This window comes from Coregonus lavaretus, assembly GCF_964263955.1.
Source record: "Coregonus lavaretus genome assembly, chromosome: 8".
NCBI lineage: Eukaryota > Metazoa > Chordata > Actinopteri > Salmoniformes > Salmonidae > Coregonus > Coregonus lavaretus.
Window position 1 is genome coordinate 34,581,456 of NC_139995.1, and position 14,882 is coordinate 34,596,337.

Here is a 14,882-nt window from a genome sequence, read left to right on the forward strand (position 1 = left end):
TGTGCGGCTGTGTGTATCTGTGTGAGGGAGTTCAAGTGTATTTATGTGTGGGGGTGTGCTTGTTTGTATTTGTTTGTGTTGGTTCTGGTTTCCAACACTTAATATACCCGCTAAGAGTTGAAAACAAAGGCTAACAGTGGTTAGTAAAAGTGTGTGTGTTTAGCATGTGTGTGTGTGTGCACGCACATGAGTGCATATACTGGTGCAAGAGTGTTTGCATATCTGTGGACGTGGGTGTTTCTATTCGTGTGTGTATGTGTTTATTTGTTTGTGTGTGTGTATTTGTGTGCATGTCTGTTGTCCTCGGCATGCCTCTCAGAGCTTCACATGACATCAATCTGAGAGCAGCGGGATAGTGATCTCATTACCAACAGCCTGCTGCTGATTAAAACCTGCCGTCTACACCTCCCTCCCTCCCTCCCTCTTTCCAGCCTGGGGCTCACACCCTTCTGTGGTTTCTCCACTGCTCGCGTCCAAATGGGGCCCATTGTTAAGTTCTCCAAAAAGTCACTCATGCGCTCCCTCTCTTTCTACTTTCTTTTGCCTTATTTCCAGTTCTCTCTCAGCTTCTGCCTTCTTCTTCTTGTTTCTCTGCTGTCTTCCTTTACCTGGAACAAACACAGCTGTAATGCCTTTCACCTTTTTTTACAATATCCAGGCCCTCCCCCTATTCTTCTCACGTTCCATCATCACCCAATCCCTCTTTTGTTCCTCTCTTTCTCTCACAGCCTGTAGCAGATGTACATAATACACTTAAGTCAATTTATTTATTGTTTCTTTGTTTCTTTGGCAACAGCTAATCTTGCTGGGGTCCACACGAAGTGCAAAATACAATACAACACAATCACACCATTAGACAGAAACCAACCTGATCAAGGAAACGGAAACTTGGTGAATAGTTGTGGATAGCGAACAGAGGGGGATGGTAAGGTGTGTGTGTGTGTGTCAGTGAATTGTGCGAAGAACAGGGGGGAGGGGGAGTAGATGTATGGGTTGAGTGTGTTTGGGTGTGTGTATGCAGTCAACAGAATTAGGTATTAAAGACAGATAATAGCTAAATCTATATTTCCCTATCCCCTTTCCGCGTGTACACACACACACGCACACACACGGACACGCGCACACACACGCACACACACACGCGTACACACACACACACACACACACACACACACACACACACACACACACACACACAGACAGATAGAAAGACAGACACTCAACCCATAAATCTACTCCCCCTGCTCTTCGCACACTTCACTGACACTGAAACACAAACACTACTAACCTTTAACCTCCCTGATGCTACTGCCCCACAGACAGTAATATGCTCACACACAAACACACACACACACACACACACACACACACACACACACACACACACACACACACACACACACACACACACAGACACACACACACACACACACACACACATACACACACACACACACACACGCACACACACATATGCTGGTCAGTTACCAGCGGTCTGCTAGAGTTAGTGTCAGTCATCATTTGATATGCTGGTATCTCAGCTAGCACATTTGCTTCCTTAGAAGTTGTGGGAACATGTGTTTTTGGTTCTGGGAACGAAGCCATCAGTTTCTTGACCGGTAAAATGGAATGTTATTTAAACGGAATAAAACATTTAACCTGTTCTGGGAAAGTCCATTTTTAGGTTGCAGGAAGGTTGTGAGAAAGTTTTACTATGGTTCCCTGAAAGTTTTCCTGGGAGCTTTCATTAACATCCTGAGAACAGAAATTATAGGTTATTTGAAGGTAATTAAATAACGTTCTGAGAACATGTTTCAATAAGACTTTTAATAACACTGTTAGCTTAGGTTAACTGTTTTGCACAGATAGGACACATGGAAATTAAGTTGCTTAGGCATTAATCATGCAAACACATTTCTTTTTTATTGTGGCACGGCATCAGTGATTGTCAAACCTATGATCTTCTGTTCTCTATCCATGAAATTAGTCCACTGTGCCACCAGGATGGAGCTAGCATGCCATGTTTTTTTAACTCATACAAAGCTGTTCATTCTAGGCCTAGATTCAATCAGATCAAGCTTTAACTGGCGTTAGCTGACACCTGCATAGCTGATGTTTTGTCGGTGTCGGAGGTGGATCTGCGTTGGAGCTGTCAAATCGGTGAGCAGCTGCTCCTGATCATTGTCATGAAGTCACACTGTCCCACTCACATTAGACGTTCTGAACGAGAAAGTGTAGGTTATATAGAAATAATTACGCTCAAATTTCATTAGTCCATTGTTGATATAGTCCCAAAATGTTTTGCATGTCAGCAAAATGCAGCATCATATGATGCAAAATGACTTTAAATATAACCATGAGGAAGCCTGTAGAAAACGTTATGCTAAAGTACTGACATTCCCACAGAAGAACGTTGTTTCTTAACGTTCTCGGAACAATTTGAGAACATTACTTTAAATAGAACCATGAGGAAACCTGTAGGAAACATTATGCTGAAGTACTGAAATTCCCACCTAAGAAACATATGGTTTTCAGAACATTATGTGCTAGCTGGGTATCCTGCACCATTCCCAGAATGTTGTGGGAAGGTTGTATGCAAAATAACCATAGGACAACCAAGCTCTCACCAAGTGCTAAAAAACATATGGTTCTCAGAACGTTATGTGCTAGCTGGGCTGTTACCAGCAGTATGTAACAGTCTGCTACAGTAAGTTTCAGTCTTCATTTCATATGCTGGTCAGTTACCAGCCATCTGTAACAGTCTGCTAGAGTTAGTTTCAGTCTTAGGCTAAGTTCATTGTTAGAACCTTCGTAGGAGCATCGTTAAATCTCTAATTTGTTTCCCAAAACCATAGTTATTAACGTTACACTTGAAAATGCTCTAACGCCTGCCTCAGACCACTCGTAGAACAGCTACAGTGCCTTGCAAAAGTATTCATACCCCTTGGATTTCTTCACATTTTATTGTGTTACAAAGTGTGATAAAAATGTATTTAATTGATATTTATGGTCAACAATCTACTCAAAATAAAAATTAAACATGTGATAACTAAAATATAGTCATTGCATAAGTATTCAGCCCCTATGTTCAGGCAAGCCTAAATTAGTTCAGGAGTCAAATTTGGCTTAACAAATCACATAATAACTTAGATGGACTCACTCTGTGCGAAATAATAGGGGTTGAGATTATTTTTTAATGATTAACCCATCCTCTGTCCCCCATACATACAACATCTGTAAGGTCCCTTGGTCAAGTATTGAATTTCATGCACAGATTCAACTACAAAGACCAGGGAGCTTCAGGGAAAACCCATTGAGACCATGGTCTCATTCCCAAGGCTACCCTGATCACATCAATACAACAACCAATACAATGTCAAACAAAACAGCAATCAATACAAAACACAAAATATATGAAAAACAGTTGAGAGACCTCACCTCTTGAGGTTCCTCGGGTCTCCACCGAATTAGGTAAATCCGCTTTTAGTTTTAATGCGCCTCACTGCTGGAACAATTTGCAGACCTCAATTAACACCCTAAACTGCCCAAGCAGCACCAGAACGTCTAATTGTAATGAGGTCTGCAAATTGTTCCAGCAGTGAGGTGCAGTAAAACTAAAAGAGGATTTATCTAATTCGGTGGAGACCTGAGGAACCTCAAGAGTTAACCAACCCTGTGAACAGGTTTGGTAACTCATGTTTTATACTTCAACAATGAAGTTAGGTAAGTCAGAAGCTTGTGTAGTAGAGCTTTGTAAACAAAAAGGGAATAGTGAAGTGATCTATGGGACTTTAATGAGGAACAGCCAAGCTTTTGATACAGGATGCAGTGATGAATATTAAAACTGTCACCTGTGATAAAACGAAAGGTTTAAGCGTAGTGGCTGAGGTGACTAGAGGACTCCCTCTAGTAGAATGAGATGAATTTTCAGAGAATATCCAAGTACATCACTGGGGCAAAGCTCCCTGCCATTCAGGACCTCTATACCAGGCGGTGTCAGAGGAAGGCCCTCAAAATTGTCAAAGACTCCAGCCACCCTAGTCATAGACTGTTCTCTCTGCTACCGCACGGCAAGCGGTACCGGAGTGCCAAGTCTAGGTCCAAAAGACTTCTCAACAGCTTCTACCCCCAAGCCATAAGACTCCTGAACAGCTAATCATGGCTACCCGGACTATTTGCACTGCCCCCCCACCCCATCCTTTTTACGCTGCTGCTACTCTGTTAAGTATTTATGCATAGCCACTTTAACTCTACCCACATGTACATATTACCTCAACTACCTCAACTAGCCGGTGCCCCCGCACATTGACTCTGCAACGGTACCCCCCTGTATATATAGCCTCCCTACTGTTATTTTATTTTACTTCTGCTCTTTTTTTCTCAACACTTTTTTTGTTGTTGTTTTATTTTTACTTTTTTTTGTTTAAAATAAATGCACTGTTGGTTAAGGGCTGTAAGTAAGCATTTCACTGTAATGTCTGCACCTGTTGTATTCGGCGCATGTGACCAATACAATTTGATTTGATTTGATTTGATTTGAAACAGGTGGCCAGCTGAAGGAAAATGGTCATTAAAAGCATCACAAATGTTGTCTAGTATGGGACCAGAGGCTGTCAGAACCTGCTAGGGCAATGAGGGGGTGGAGTTTTATTTAAAAGATTTGACCATTTTCCAGAAGTTAGCTGGATTACCACCACTCTCTGATACACAATTCAAGAAATATGTTGATTTTGCTTTTCTAACCAGAGACAGACATCTATTTCTCAAATGTCTGATGGACTGCCAATCAGACATAGAATCAGTCAGTCTTAGCCCAAGCTAACTTTATTTCCTAGATGGGTAACAATTATAAATCAGACATTGAATATCTCTTTAAGAATGGTCAAATTAATAATTATGCTGTGGATTATGTATTAAACCACCCAGACACATCAAAGATACAGTCATCCTTCTGAACTGTCCTGCAGGACAGGAATGAAACTGCTCAGGGATGCTACAATGAGGCCAGTTACAGAGTTGACAGAATGAAAAGAAGACTGAAAATATACAGAATAAAAATATACTGCAAAGAAACACGGAAAAGGAATGCACTTTTTGGCCTAAATGCAAAGCCTTATGTTTGGAGCAAATCCAACACAGCACATCACTGAGTAACAGCCACCTTATTTTCGAACATGGTGGTGGCTGCATCATGGTTTGGGTGTGCTTGACATTGGCAAATACTGGGGAGTTTTTCAGAGAAAATGAAATGGGATGGAGCTAAGCACAGGGAAACTCCTAGAGGAAAACCTGCATCAGTCTGCTTTCCACCAGACACTGGGAGAGGAATTCACCTTTCAGCAGGACAGTAACCTACAACACAAGGCCAAATCTACACCGGAGTTGCTTACCAAGAAGACTAATGTTCTTGAGTGGCCAAGTTACAGTTTTGACTTAGATCTGCTTAAAAATCTATGGCAAAAATTGCTGTTTAGCCATGACCCCATCTTGACAGAGCTTGAAGAATTATGAAAATAATAATGGGCTAATATTGCACATCCAGGTGTGTAAAGATTTTAGAGACCCAAGAAGACTCACAGCTGTAATTGCTGCCAAAGGTGTTTCTAACGTGCATTGACTCAGGGAGCTAAATACTTATGAAACAATTGTATTTTAGTTATTTAATTTCTATTAATCTTTAAAAAAGTAAAACATGTTCTTCCAAGTTGAGTATTTTGTGCAGGTTGTTGACAAAACATCCCACTTTGTAACACAATAAAATGTGAAGAAATCCAAAGGGTATGAATCATTTTGCAAGGCACTGTAAGTGCGTTAGATGATTTTTTGCCCTTCCGCGTCACTTTATACACAGATATCAAGATCTCCTCTAAACATAGAATCACATGATTTATCCGTCTCTCTGTGATAATCGATAACTTCTGAACAAAGTTGACTACAAATAGAAAGTTGCCAATGTCTTTGCAATTGAAACAAACAAGTGACGTATAAAAATATGCTTCAAATGAAAACCGAGATGACCATTAAAATATAAACAGTAGGCTATAGGCCTATTTCAATCATATTGAAATACATTTCATGTTCAATCAATTGAGTTCTATTTTGCTACTTGTAGGCTACTGTCTGCAATTTGTCTCAATATATTTCATGATATGTGGCCTAACATTTCCACAATGATGTGCCAAATCTGTGATTTAGTGCATTTTTATTGGGTAAGCATTAGAACAAGCCACCTCAATATTTGCAGCCGTAGGTGGTAATATCTCTCTAGGAGCTGATCAGTCGTCAGTATTGAGAAATAATTATAATGTTAAGGTAAGATTTGAATGGAGAAAGCTGATCTGAGAGCAGCACTTCCTTTCTTTCAATCCTATCAGTATCGACACCCGCTCCAACGACGCACTTAGCGACCATTCTCTCTGCGTGGTGTTTTGGGAAATGCATGTTACATCTTTGGCCGTTGTAGGAAAGATGCATCGTTAAAACACTGTTAATTGTAAGTTCCACCGCTATCGGGAAACCGGGCCCTGGTCAGTTACCAGCTGTCTGAACCAGTCTGCTAGAGTTAGTTTGTCTGTTCAGCCTGTTTCAGACTGGTTGTCTCATTGTAAGGCAGACAGACAGATAGGCAGGCAGGTAGGCAGAGAGACAGACAGAAAGACAGGCAGGCAGGCAGGCAGACAGACAGGCGACATACACACAGACAGACAGACAGGCAGACAGACAGACATACATACACACACACAGACAGACAGGCAGACAGGCAGGCAGGCAGGCAGGCATTTAGGCAGGCAGGCTTGGGTCCTCTGGGGCAGGGCTTGATGTAATGACTGGTTTAATTGTACCTCCATCAAACGCTTCCTTACCAGAAAACCACACTGCTGATTTGCCTAGGAAAATCCTGGAGGAGGAACAGAGCAGGCTTCTACAGAAATGGAGTTAAAAGTATGGAAACCAGCGTAGAATGAACCCATTGTCCTTTACAAATCAAAGTGTGTTACGCACAGTACGTGTGTGTGTGTTTTTGGTGTTGTCAGATGTGTGTTCATGTGTAGTCTCTAGTGTGTGTGTGTGTGTGTGTGTGTATGTGTGTGTGTGTGTGTGTGTGTGGGTGTGTTTGCATGTGTGTGTGGGATTGAGGCTGAAAGGGGATAGCAGGGTAAGGGGCTGAGGTAAGGGTGATGGGGGTTCAGGAGGTTAGGGGGTTCGGGGGTTCGGGAATAGGGGGGTGTAATTAACCCATGGTATCAGTTCCTCTGAGTCTGAAAACCTGTGAAAGGAACAAGTTAGAGGAGAACACAGTTAGTGGAGAAAACCATTTACTGTACAAACAGACTAGCCATTTACACTGCACGTTAGTGCAAAGAACACATTGCATAAGATTGTTTTTTCTTGTGAAAACCTGGATATTTCTCCTAAACTGAACGAAAAAGACAGAAAAGGGAAAAAATAAGTATCCTTCACTCTAAAAGGACAACGAATGTAATATGAAATGTTTTCCCCCCCTTGGGTTGTCTATTTCACCTTCATTCCGTTCATTCCATTTTCCTCTAAGCCATTCATTGACAGTGCTCAACCAGTGGTTCATTCCAACAGACAGATGTTTACAGTACTCCCACAATCCTTCACATCTCCAAATTCAGTAGTTTCACTGCTTGTATCAGCTTAGCTTTACAGTAATAGGGTTAAGTGATTAGTGTTTATTATTACATTTAGTTTAGTCACACTTCTTATTGGTTTACTGTGTGTTAGTTAAGAGTTTGCCCTACTGATGCTTTTTAAGAATACAGTAGAGTTATTACAAACAAAAGCTGTTATTCCTTAGCAAATAGATCTTTAGGACATTTAGGATAAATACTTTTCACTATTTAATTTGTAGATTAAAGTAGCCAGACTTATATATTTGTTATTCTTGTTAAATAATAACAAAAAAAATGTAATATTTAATATGGTATCGGTATTATTGTTGTCACTATGTAAATGACCTGTGCTATTGAGTCAGAGTGAGTGTATTTCAGTGTGATTGGGGAGATTTAGTCACAATAGTGTGTTCAGTGGTCCGTGGCTCAAGCCCCTCTTGGGCTCCCAGATCATTGGCCCCAGTCCCACAGTTCAGGCATGGTAAACATTAAGCAAACACCAAGGATTGATACGGATATCCCCAAAGGTGCACAGCCTTCTGCTGCGTGTGTGTTTGTGTATGTCTGTATGTCTGCTAGGTAATGACTGTTTCAGAGCATATGTGTGAGGCATGTGTGTGTTTGCCAGCCAGCCACCACACACACTCTGTACTCAGACAATAGGGCCTCTGCTTTGCCCACAGGCTGCTCACTCATATTGTGAATTGTCACTTTTGATGGATGGCTTCATTAGTCATACAAATGGCTGGAGCTGGTCTGGTGTGTGTATGACTTTAAATGAAAATAGAACTTAGGAACATAGAACACGACAGCATGTTGGGACTGAGAAGAAAAACGAACAAATTGGCATTCTCAAAACTTTTGACCACGACTGTACATTCACATGCATGCACGCACATGTACAAAGTTGGGTGGACAGTAATTTGTTTTTAAAGGAAAATGCATAAAGGGAGGTATGGGAACAGTCAAGGAAATGAATCATCCAAGAATAGTTAGGTAACTGACAGTCCAAAAGTGTAGGACGGAGAGTGAAGGGAGAGAGTGAGAGACAAAGAAAGAGGGAGAGAGAGGGATAAGGAAAGTGAGAGGAGGGGGGCTGAGAAGCTGAAACCTAAGCTTTCTGGACCCTATTTTCCATCCCTTCAGGCATTCTGTGGCTTGTAAAAAATGTGCTGTATATTTGAAGTGTTGGATCACGTGACAGAGGCAGGGTTTGTGAATCAAAGTGCATAATGATTTCAGTGGGGGAGAGAGCGAGCAAGCAGAGAGAGAGAGAGCAAGGAGAGAGAGAGAGTGTGTGAGTGACTGAGCAAGAGAGTGAGAGAGGGGGAGAGACCGAGAGAAGGAAAAAGCGAGAGAAAGGCGGAATGCAACAGGCCATGCTTTATCTTCACTCTGAGAGGGACTTCTGACTGACGAACTGAACTCCACTACACTTCTCCTCTGTTCATCTCTCCATTCACTCTCTTCCTTCATCTGTCCATCTGTGCACCAGACCCACTTCAGATCCGGTGAGTTTGGGTTTCTGATTGAACGTTACAGACCAAAACATCCCTCTTTTTTCCTCTTCTTTCTTTCTTTTTCTTTCTTTCTTTCTTTCTTTCTTTCTTTCTTTCTTTCTTTCTTTCTTTCTTTCTTTCTTTCTTTCTTTCTTTCTTTCTTTCTTTCTTTCTTTCTTTCTTTCTTTCTTTCTTTCTTTCTTTCTTTCTTTCTTTCTTTCTTTCTTTCTTTCTTTCTTTCTTTCTTTCTTTCTTTCTTTCTTTCTTTCTTTCTTTCTTTCTTTCTTTCTTTCTTTCTTTCTTTATTTCTTTCTTTCTGTGGATTGAAAGAGAAGGAAAGAGAAAGAGAACGTGTCAGTGCAGGACAGAGACAAGAGCGTGTGTGTGTGTGTGTATCTCTTGGGGAAGTGTGTGTGTGTGTGAACGGGGAGACGATTGAAACAGTGTTTGTGTGTGTTTTGGGAGGAATGGGACGCTACGAGCGGAGAGTTTGAGTTTCCTGAGGACAGCTTTAATTGAGAACAGAGATTTAAAGAGAGAGAGGAAGGAAAACAAGTGAGAAAGACATAAAAAAGGAAAGGAAGGAAAGAAGATCGCCTCTTTCTTGTGCTCTTGTGCTTGACCGTTGTTATGTGTGTGAGTGGATGTGCAGTATTGTATGCGTGAGTGCGTGTGATATGTTCAGGTTTCTGTTTGTTCTTTGTGTTCTTGTGTGTGTTGCCGATTGTATGACAACTTCTATCTTTTCCTTTTCAAACATGCTCAAATTCCCAATGTGCCATACTGGCATGACATGAACACTGTGTTTCCTATTCGTTGCATGACACGATATGTGAAAAAACAAATTCCTTTCATGTATGCATAAACTGTTGTCTCAGTAGTGATCAAAGTGATTCCTCATTCCATTTAAATATTCTCACATGACATTGGCCTACAATAACTTTATATTATGGGGACATATAATGTTTGTCAGTGTAATGCACCTCCATGTCTTTATAGTATGTGTACTTATATGTCAGTATAGTTCCTCCCCATGTCATTATATATGTGTACATATATGTCAGTGTAATTCCATCTCAATTACTTTATAATATGTGTCTTTATATGTCCGTATATTTCCACCCCCATGTTATGGTCACACACAGCACAGTAACACAGACCTATTAAGCGGTAACTACTGTAGGAGTAGACAAGGCCAGCCACCATACAAACTCTGTACTCAGACAATAGGGCCTCTGCTTTGCCCACTGCTTTGTTTGTGTGTGTGTGTGTGTGTATGAGCAGAGGTGTCATGCAGCCTTTATTTTAGAGGGGGCGTGAAGTTCATGAGAAAGGAGGAGGTGGTGGAAGTTTCTAGAGTCATTGAGCCTAATTCTATATAAAAATATGTATTTTTCTGCGTAAGTTATCTAAGCATACCTCTTTACCTGTTCAATTGTTATTTACATGAGGGTGTCATTCTGACTGATGTAAATCATAGATCTCAATGTACTGCACTAACATGCCTAGGATATTACATCCACATTACAACACAGTACATGGGATCATAACACACATCATCAATACAGGCACATATCATGGTATCATAATTGATACACAAATATCATAATATTATCATAAGGTGCCAGATTACATTTAAACCAAGTATTTTTCTGCATATTTAAGCATACCTCTTCAGATGTCTGTAAATAAAACATGTAAGAAACTAAAATGCTTCTCTGCAGTGTGCTCCCTCCACAAAATACAGCTGATAGATTTTTTTTATAAATAATTATGATAAAACGTGGGTTTATAAATGAGGTTTAGTAATTAATTCAGCAATCTGACAAATCAAAAATAGGAGTGGGAAAAAAAAGAGGAAAAAGGAAAAAGAAAGTGGATAAATCTGAGGGGGCACCTGCCCCTGTGCCCCTTAGGGTGTGACGCTTCTGTGTATGTGTGCACACGCTTACATGTGTGAACATGTGTGTACGCTTTTGCGTGTACTTGCTTACACACATTTGTGACCTACTCATACAGTGTGCATGTGCACAATTCTTGGCAAAAACAACATGTACCCATCAATTTTATTATAAATATACAGTATTGAGTTATAAACTGTATGAACATTGTAACCCTGTAAACTGTTAGTTGCACTGTTTACTTCATTTGTTAAAATGAAAACTTTTACTATCTTGTCTGTGGACAAAGCTGTAGTTAAGCTGTTGTCTTCCATCTTGCTTTGATATAATGCTGATCAATAACACGCAACAGCTCAGTGTGCTGACCTTGGTGTGCTGATCTATGGCATTTAGCTCTATGCTTATCCTGCCCCTTGCCAATGTAGCGGACTCCCGACAAATCTATTCCAGATTTATTTTCCTAATGTCTGATGGAATGTTAGTCAGCACATCCAGTAACTGTCTTGACATGGAGTGATGAGGAGGAGAGATGAACACAACACAACTCAATGCCCCAACAGATCAACAGATGATGCAATCTCTATTGCACTCCACACTGCCCTTTCCCACCTGGACAAGAGGAACACCTACGTGAGAATGCTATTCATTGACTACAGCTCAGCGTTCAACATCATAGTGCCCTCAAAGCTCATCCCTAAGCTAAGGATCCTGGGACTAAACACCTCCCTCTGCAACTGGATCCTGGACTTCCTGACGGGCCGCCCCCAGGTGGTAAGGGTAGGTAACAACACATCTGCTACGCTGATCCTCAACACGGGGGCCCCTCAGGGGTACGTGCTCAGTCCCCTCCTGTACTCGCTGTTCACCCATGACTGCATGGCCAGGCACGACTCCAACACCATCATTAAGTATGCCGACGACACAACAGTGGTAGGCCTGATCACAGACAACGATGAGACAGCCTATATGGAGGAGGTCAGAGACCTGGCCGTGTGGTGCCATGATAACAACCTCTCCCTCAACGTGACCAAGACAAAGGAGATGATTGTGGACTACAGGAAAAAAAGAGGACTAAGCACGCCCCCATATCTCATCGACGGGGCTGTAGTGGAACAGGTTGAGAGCTTCAAGTTCCTTGGTGTCTACATCACCAACAAACTATCATGGTCCAAACACACCAAGACAGTCGTGAAGAGGGCACGACAAAGCCTATTCCCCCTTAGGAGACTGAAAAGATTTGGCATGGGTCCTCAGATCCTCAAAATGTTCTACAGCTGCACCATCGAGAGCATCCTGACTGGTTGCATCACCGCCTGGTATGGCAACTGCTCGGCCTCCGACCGCAAGACACTACAGAGGGTAGTGCGTACGGCCCAGTACATCACTGGGGTCAAGCTTCCTGCCATCCAGGACCTCTATACCAGGCGGTGTCAGCCACCCTAGTCATAGACTGTTCTCTCTGCTACCGCACGGCAAGCGGTACCGGAGCACCAAATCTAGGTCCAAAAGGCTTCTCAACAGCTTCTACCCCCAAGCCATAAGACTCCTGAACAGCTAATCATGGCTACCCAGACTATTTGCACCCCCACCCCATCTTTTTACGCTGCTGCTGCTGCTACTCTGTTAATGATTTATGCATAGTCACTTTAACTCTACCCACATGTACATATTACCTCAACTACCTCAACTAGCCGGTGCCCCCGCACATTGACTCTGCACCGGTACCCCCCTGTATATAGCCTCCCTACTGTTATTTTATTTTACTTCTGCTCTTTTTTTCTCAACACTTTTTTGTTGTTGTTGTTTTATTTTACTTTTTTATTAAGAAATAAATGCATTGTTGGTTAAGGGCTGTAAGTAAGCATTTCACGGTAATGTCTACACCTGTTGTATTCGGCGCATGTGGCAAATAAAATTTGATTTGATTTGATTTGATATGTCCCACCAGAGTGAGGGCCAGCTCTAGTAAAAGCAGTGTGTGTATAGTGCTTGGCAGACAGCATGGTCGGAGTGTGTCTAAATATACTCCACGGAGAGTCCCTTTCTCTTATTCTCTACCACCACTCTCTGTGTCACTTACTCAGACTGGATGTCTTTCTCTGTGTGAGTGAAGTCAGTGGAGTTTTACTACAGTCATTCCTCACTGTATATGTGATGTGTCAGAGTAGTCATGTTTTTGTGTGTTAGTGATCCTGGTATTTATGAGAAGTGCCAATCATGTGTATAATATTTTATGTGTGAGTCACTGTGAATTGCACCACTGAGTGTAAGAGTGTAGTTAGCTCTCTCTGTGTGTGGTTGGTGCGTGTGTGTGTGTGTGGTTGGTGCGTGTGTGTGTGTGTGGGTGTGCGTGCGTGCGTGTGTGCGTGTGTGTGTGTGTGTGTGTGTGGCTGGAGGTATGAGTTTGAAGTTAAAGATTCAAACACTTGAAGAGATTTTCATCACCCTGTAATGTTCCCAGACCCAAGAAGTCTGGAGACTGTCAACTAATGGCCCTCAGCAACAATTCTCTCAGTCCCACCGAACTCCCAGGTCAGCCACTAGCACCCAACGGATAAGAACAGGTCTAGGATCAGCTTAGCCTCTCTAAACCTTAACCATCAGGGTGGAAAAGGATAAACTGACTCTAGATCAGTGTCTTAGGGAACTTAATTCTATACGCCAATGACTACCATCTCTATGATCTCGATTTTGTTAGCTACATTCCCTGATTCACATATGGGGATTAGTTTAGTTGGTTAGATATACTATACGGATTTAATTCTTATGTGTATTCAACTGTTCTGAGAGTCTGGAAATGGAAACCGTTGTATAGCATTTGTTTATGTATAAATGTGTAGACTTTTGTAGTTTAAACTCATTCCCCTCTCCTGTGTATGCGTGCAAGTGTGTGTCTGTGTGCGAGTGTGTGAAAGCTTGTCTGTCAGCACTGTGTTTTATAACCAAACTCACCTGACCTGACAGACTGACGTTTCTGGTCCTGTCTGGCCACACGCTTTAGATATATTCCCAGTATACACCCATTTATAAAAATGGACACGCATGTGTCTATGTAATATTTTCTCACACATTGTTTAACAAATGTAACATCTTTCACACACACAAACAACACATCTTCAGTATTTGTGTGCTGGTTATTACTGCCTAACTCCTTTAACTGCATTACAATCTTTGTGTCTTTGTACCCTTTGCTTTTCAAGAATGACAGGCCCTCAGGCCCTCAGGCGCAGAATGCTGTCTTCTCTCTCTATTTCTTGCAAAGCATCTCTCTCTCTCTCTCTCTCTCTCTCTCTCTCTCTCTCTCTCTCTCTCTCTCTCTCTCTCCCCACCTACCTACCTGTCTGTCCATACCATCCCCTTTCAAACTGCCCCCCCCCCAAAAAAAAAAAAACACACACATCTGAACCTAAATAATACATTTATTTATTTGTTTGAGTGAACAATAGGTAACAGCAAAAGTTCAGCTTTACTTGCTCTAAAATGTAAATGTCTCTCCTTCTCTTTTCCTCTTGTGTGCCAGTATTGGCCCCAACGGTGTGAGCATGTGCCTATTTGAAAGTTTTGGTGCTGTTGTCGACCTCTGTGTTTTTTCCTATAAATATAAATGGAAATTTCAATGGAAAAGTAAATGGCTCAGTAGAACAGAATAAACATGTTAGCATAAGTATAATACAGGGAGGCACAATTTATAGTCCAATATTTACACGTCTTTTGGGGAAGGGGGGATTGGGGGGGCAAGTGTTTAAATTGTGCAGTATTTAGCAATCATAATAAGAGTCTGGTAGCAGCAGTTGTGATGTGTGTGTCGCATGAATGTATGTGTGTGTGTGTGTGTGTGTGTCTGG

The 14,882-nt window shown here is 41.7% G+C and overlaps 1 protein-coding gene across 2 annotated transcripts in view; it reads left to right on the plus strand.

Annotated features, from left to right (window-relative positions):
• Positions 1-8,877: 8,877 nt before the first annotated feature.
• Positions 8,878-14,882, plus strand: part of LOC311133467 (retinoic acid receptor gamma-like) — an 80,371-nt gene continuing 74,366 nt past the window's right edge. The window contains exon 1 of one of the 2 annotated variants that reach the window (XM_084166946.1): positions 8,878-9,148. The gene's annotated coding sequence lies outside the window, so the exon portion shown is untranslated. The remainder of the gene's footprint in view (positions 9,149-14,882) is intronic. The other variant, XM_084166945.1, reaches the window with a different exon arrangement.